Source organism: Eretmochelys imbricata, chromosome 8 (genome assembly GCF_965152235.1).
Source record: "Eretmochelys imbricata isolate rEreImb1 chromosome 8, rEreImb1.hap1, whole genome shotgun sequence".
NCBI classification, from domain to species: Eukaryota; Metazoa; Chordata; order Testudines; family Cheloniidae; genus Eretmochelys; species Eretmochelys imbricata.
The window spans coordinates 79,747,035-79,754,191 of NC_135579.1; positions in this window are offsets into that span (position 1 = coordinate 79,747,035).

Genomic DNA, 7,157 nt, shown 5'->3' on the forward strand with positions numbered 1-7,157 from the left:
ACTTTCTCCTTCAAAATTTTTTCCAAGACCTTGCATACTACAGATGTCAAACTAACAGGCCTGTAGTTACCCAGATCACTTTTTTTTCCTTTCTTAAAAATAGGAACTATATTAGCAATTCTCCAGTCATACGGTACAACCCCTGAGTTTTCAGATTCATTAAAAATTCTTGCTAATGGGTTTGCCATTTCATGTGCCAGTTCCTTTAATATTCTTGGATGAAGATTATCTGGGCCGCCTGATTTAGTCTCCTTAAGCTGTTCGAGTTTGGCTTCTACCTCGGATGTGGTAATATCTACCTCCATATCTTCATTCCCATTTGTCATCCTACCATTATCCCTAAGCTCCTCATTAAAGACTGAGACAAAGTATTTGTTTAGATATTGGGCCATGCCTAAATTATCCTTAACTTCCACTCCATCCTCCATGTTTAGCGCTCCCACTTCTTCTTTCTTTGTTTTCTTCTTATTTATATGGCTATAGAACCTTTTACTGTTGGTTTTAATTCCCTTTGCAAGGTCCAACTCTACAGGAGTTCTGTCAGGAGTTCTGACCTGCATTCCTGCTCTGGTCCCGGCAAAAGCAACACACACACAGAGAAGACCTTTGTTTCTCCCCCCCTCTCCAGCTTTGAAAGTATCTTGTCTCCTCATTGGTCATTTTGGTCAGGTGCCAGCAAGGTTATCCTAGCTTCTTAACCCTTTACAGGTGAAAGGGTTTTTCCTCTGGCCAGGAGGGATTTAAAGGTGTTTACCCTTCCCTTTATATTTATGACAATCCTTCCATTTAGTTTGAACTGAATTAGCTCATGATCGCTCAAACCAAGGTTGTCCCCTACAACCATTTCTTCTATGAGGTCCTCACTACTCACCAAAACCAAATCTAAAATGGCATCCCCTCTTGTTGGTTCAGCAACTACTTGGTGAAGGAATCCATCAGCTATCACATCTAGAAAAATCTGAGCCGTATTATTATTACTAGCACTTGTCCTCCAGTCTATATCTGGGAAGTTAAAGTCTCCCACGATCACACAATTCCCATTAGTATTTACTTAATTGAAAACATTTACTTAATTGAAAACAAGAGGTCTCTATCCATATCCAAATCGGATCCCAGCGGTCTATAGCACACCCCAAGCACTGTCCCAGGGGAGGCTCTAGTAACTTTCTTCCCCAATGTGATTTTTGCCCAGACAGACTCTGTCTTATCCATTCCATCACTTCTTATTTCTTTACAGTCTACCTCATCAATGGTATACAGTGCTACTCCACCACCTTTGCTTTTATTTCTGTTTTTCCTAAACAGCACATACTCTTCAATACCTGTACTCCAGTCATGACTACTATTCCACCATGTTTCCGTTATCCCTATAATATCTGGTTTCACTTCCTGCACCAATAGCTGTAGTTCCTCCATTTTGTTACCTAGGCTCCTCGCATTAGTGTACAAACATCTTAATTTTTGCTGTTTGGCCTCGCTCACATTCTTTACCCGATTCGGCACAGACATTCTATCGCCAGTATCACTGATTAGACTGGTATCTACACTACCCTTCCTCTTTATGTCCAGTCTCCTACCCATGGCTGTATCCTTTCTTACTTCATTTTCTTCCCTCTCAATGTTAAAATCTGGCATGGCGACTACCTGGGCATCTCCCAACCATATCCCCCAAATTTCTAGTTTAAAGCTCTCAATCAATTGTGCAGCCTTCACCCTAGAAGTCTATTTACCTCCCTACTCAGGTGAAGTCCATCCTGAGAGAACAGTCCTCTGTCCATGAATGCTTCCCAGTGGCCATACATCCCAAAGCCCTCCTTATAGCACCACTGCCTAAGCCATCTGTTGATCATCAGAATCTTGTCACACCTTTGTTGCCCTTCTCTAGGAACAGGCAGAATCCCACTGAAGACCACCTGAGCCTCGATTTCCTTAAGCGTCTTCCCCAGTCTGGAATAGTCTCCTTTGATACGTTCCAGCAAGAATCTAGCTGTATCATTTGTTCCCACATGAAAGACAATCAGTGGATTCTTTCCTGCTCCCTTTAACATCCTCTTCAGCCTCAGGTTCACATCCCGTATGTTAGGACCTGGCGGACAGCACACCCTTCTGTTCTCTGGATCAGCTCTGGTTACAGGCCTGTCTATTCTTCTCAGTAAGGAGTCCCGATTCACATAGACCTGCCTTTTCCTGGTTATGGTGCTATTCCCCAGTCTATCCCCTGTTCCCTCTGGCTGCAAGTCCTCTCAATTCCTATTGTCCCTTGCAATCCTCTGCAACCCATCCCGTATCCTCCTGGGGCTCATATTTGGTGTTATCTCCATTGACTCTTTCCCTCTTCCTATAGGACTTGCCCTCCCACCTTCAGTGACCACCTGCTGTGCCCCTTCTTCATTTTCCAACTCTGCAAACCTGTTCCTGAGCTCTATTTCTCCTCCACTAGCCCATCGTTTCCTCTGCCTGGTTCTCTTAGTCACACGCATCCACTGTCCACTTTCCTCAGCAGTCTCCCCTCAAGAGTTCTTTGATCCTGCTTCCATCTGCAAGTCTGAGCTTTCCCTTCAGCCTCCTCATGTCTTTGCTCCATCATCTGCTTGATCCCCCTTCTGAACTCAACCGAGTTTCCACCTGCATCTCCGATCCTCAGATCTTTTCTTCCATCAGTTCTAACAGGCGGCACTTCATGCAGATTAAACTCTTTTCAGGTACCCCCTCCAGGATCATGTACATGCTGCAGCTTCCACATCCAGTCATCTTCATTGAGTTTTCCACTGCTGGGTCACTATCACTGCTGCCTCTGTGTCTGTCATAGCCTTCTCACCTAAGTCCTGTTAGTCCGGGAAACACAAACCAAACCAAAACACCACCACCCCCAGCAAAACAAACCCCCAACGAGCACCAAAACACTCCCTTCACTACCATCTGTTCCTCTGCCTGGCTCTCTTAGTCTTCCCCCAAACTCCCCTTGCAAACTCCCACTCAAACACCCTGTTTACAGCTCTGTTTGCTGGCTCCTGTGCCGCTGCAGCTGTCTATGCTGCTGCCTGACTGGCTGGCTACCTTTATAGGACCCCTAGTCAGAGAAGCCCCACCCCCTAATCAGGGCTCAGCTTCTCTCCCAGCAAATGTGGCAGTGAGCACAGCTGTGATACCACAGGTCAGACTCCACATACAAGGCCTCCAACTATGGTTTAGCTTGGTTTACAGATTGAACAGAGACTGTCTGGACCAGTGGTTCTCAACTTATTTACCACTGTGGGCTGCATCCAATACTACCTCTATGGCCCCGAGGAAGTCACATGGGCCACGACTGTGTGCTGATTGGGCCAGAATCAGCCCATGGGCTGCAGGTTGAGAACCACTGGACTATGGACAAATCCCTGTCACGACCCACTTGGGTGAGACAGACCTGGTACCTTTATCTGACACAGCTTGCGGTATGCCCTCCACTCTCCTTTCTGACCTCCTGAGTGGTTCTACCACCTAGAAAGCTCATGCTCAAAGGAAGTGAAAAAGGTTCTACGACACAGTAGAAATTTCTCCACATGACTTACTTACCTGCAAAAAGGTTTCAGATTTGGTTCATGTCCCAACAAACCTCTCCAATGTCTGCAACTCTTTCCCATATTCTGGAATATGCTCTGACCCTTAAAAAATTAGGGTTATCCCTGAGTTCTCTTAGGGTCCACCTAGCACGTATTACAGTTTTTCACCAGCCATAGATGGGTACTCAATACTATCGCACTCAACCTCTACAAGCTTCCTTCAGGGTATAATAAACCTCTTCCCTCAACCTTGACTCCCTACCCTTTCATGGGCCCTAAATCCTGGTACAGAAAGGGTTGACTAGGCCCCTCTTTGAACCCATGACCACCTGTTCGCTAATGTACCGATCAACGAAAACAGCCTTTCTGATAGCAATTAACTTGACTAGAAGAATAGGGGAGATAGCAGATTTCATAGGCATTAACTTTGTGTGTGCTCTAAGGCTGGAGCTCCCACGGGGAAAAAAATGGTGGGTGCTGAACACCTACTGACAGCCAGCTCCCTGCCCTCCCCTGCAGTGCCTCCTGCCTGCCAGTGGCCCTGCCAATCAGCACCTCCACCTCCCTCCCAGTGCCTCCAGCCCGCAGCAGATCAGCTGTTCTGTGGTGTGCAGGAGGTGCTGGGGGCAGGGGCGGAGTGAGGGCAGGAAGAGATGGGGGTGGAGCAGGGTCGGAGTGTGGGCGGGAAGAGATGGGGCAGGGTGGGGGTTGAGGGGAAAGGGTGGAATGAGGGCAGGGCAAGGGCAGAGCTGGTGGGTTGAGCACCCCCAAGCAGATTAGAAAGTCATCGCCTCTGGCAGCTTTGGTGGCGTATCCCCCCTACACAGCATTCTTTCCTGACAAGGTTACACTCAGGCCGCATCCAAGGTTCATCTCTAAGGTAACCTCCCCTTTTCATATGAGTCAGTCAATCCATCTTCCCATTTTCTACCCCAAGCCTCTCCAAGACAACAGGGAGGCTATACTGCACACCTTAGATGTTAGGGGAGCCCTAGCATACTACCTCAATAGGACAAAAGCCTTTCAGAAGTCCCTGAGACTTTTCCTCTCTATGGCGGAAAGATCCAAGGGGTCAGCAATATCAGCCGAAAAACTCTCTAAATGGGTCTAGAATTGCATCAGACAGTGCTACCAAATTCGTAACATGACCTGCTCCTGCCTTGATCCGTACACTTTCCACAAGATCAGTCTCATCTGTTGCCTTCCTTAAGGATGTCCCTATCGCAGAGATCTGCAGAGCAGTGACATGGGCATCAGTCCACACCTTCGCAGAATACTATGCAATCACTGGGGACTCTGCTTCTGATGCCATCTTCAGCTCCACAGTGCTGTCATCTGTAACAGACTCAACTCCTAAGCCCAGCCGTTAAGAAGAGGTACTGCTCGGGAGTCACCTATCATGGAACAACCATAGGGACACTACTTGAAGAAGAGGTTACTCAACTTGTGCAGTAATGATGGTTGTTCAAGATGTGTCCCCCTGTGAGTGCTCCACAACCTACCCCCTCCCTTCTACTTTGGGGTTCTTGTTTATGACTATGCAGTAGAGAAGGAATTGAGGATGGTTAGCCCGGACAAGCTGACTAGCCTCGTGGCACAGCGGATACTGCTACCAAAGTTCTCCAATCAGCAGCGCAGGGACACAGACACACCTAGAATAAAAAGAATGAGGAGTACTTGTGGCACCTTAGAAACTAACAAATTTATTTGAGCATAAGTTTTTGTGGGCTAAAACCCACTTCATCGGATGCATGCAGTGGAAAATACAGTAGGAAGAGATAGCTTATGCTCAAATAAATTTGTTAGTTTCTAAGGCACCACAAGTACTCCTGTTCTTTTTGCTGATACAGACTAACACTCATGGAGCAGGTCCTCAAAGAATCAATCCTGAAGCACTTACATGAGAGGAAAGTGATCAGGAACAGTCAGCATGGATTCACCAAGGGAAGGTCATGCCTGACTAATCTAATCGCCTTCTATGATGAGATTACAGGTTCTGTGGATGAAGGGAAAGCAGTGGATGTATTGTATCTTGACTTTAGCAAAGCTTTTGACACGGTCTCCCACAGTATTCTTGTCAGCAAGTTAAAGAAGTATGGGCTGGATGAATGCACTATAAGGTGGGTAGAAAGTTGGCTAGATTGTCGGGCTCAACGGGTAGTGATCAATGGCTCCATGTCTAGTTGGCAGCCGGTGTCAAGTGGAGTGCCCCAGGGGTTGGTCCTGGGGCCGGTTTTGTTCAATATCTTCATAAATGATCTGGAGGATGGTGTGGATTGCACTCTCAGCAAATTTGCGGATGATACTAAACTGGGAGGAGTGGTAGATACGCTGGAGGGCAGGGATAGGATACAGAGGGACCTAGACAAATTGGAGGATTGGGCCAAAAGAAATCTGATGAGGTTCAATAAGGATAAGTGCAGGGTCCTGCACTTAGGACGGAAGAACCCAATGCACTGCTACAGACTAGGGACCGAATGGCTAGGCAGCAGTTCTGTGGAAAAGGACCTAGGGGTCACAGTGGACGAGAAGCTGGATATGAGTCTGCAGTGTGCCCTTGTTGCCAAGAAGGCCAATGGCATTTTGGGATGTATAAGTAGGGGCATAGCGAGCAGATCGAGGGACGTGATCGTCCCCCTCTATTCGACATTGGTGAGGCCTCATCTGGAGTACTGTGTCCAGTTTTGGGCCCCACACTACAAGAAGGATATGGATAAATTGGAGAGAGTCCAGCGAAGGGCAACAAAAATGATTAGGGGTCTGGAACACATGACTTATGAGGAGAGGCTGAGGGAACTGGGATTGTTTAGTCTGCAGAAGAGAAGAATGAGGGAGGATTTGATAGCTGCTTTCAACTACCTGAGAGGTAGTTCCAGAGAGGATGGTTCTAGACAATTCTCAGTGGTGGAAGAGGACAGGACAAGGAGTAATGGTCTCAAGTTGCAGTGGGGGAGGTTTAGGTTGGATATTAGGAAAAACTTTTTCATTAGGAGGGTGGTGAAACACTGGAATGCGTTGCCTAGGGAGGTGGTGGAATCTCCTTCCTTAGAAGTTTTTAAGGTCAGGCTTGACAAAGCCTTGGCTGGGATGATTTAATTGGGGATGGGTCCTGCTTTTGAGCAAGGGGTTGGACTAGATGACCTCCTGAGGTCCCTTCCAACCCTGATATTCTATGATTCTATGAACACGGCTACCACTCTGAAACCTGACACCTAGAGTAGAGCACCCATAGGGGGACACATCTCAAAGAACCATCGTTACTGCACAAAGTGAGTAACTTCTTCATGCACTAAAATCACGTATGAAAAATTGAGAAATTATGGTTTGAAGTGTCTGCTTGCCTCCTTGTCTGTATTCAGTCATGTTTGTTAACTCTAGAACATGATCCAGGTCCCACTGAAGTCAATGGAAAGACTCCCATTGACTTCAATGGCTTCATATTAACTTCACCTGAGCAGGCCACAGGTGACAAATATATACAGTAATGTTTATTATGTTCATTAATCCTGCAGAACCAAAACAGCTTATGGAGACTGAGCTGGATTCTGTTCTCTCTTATGCCTCATCAACAGCATTGTTTACTAAGCACCAATCAGTTACATCTATGCACGCACC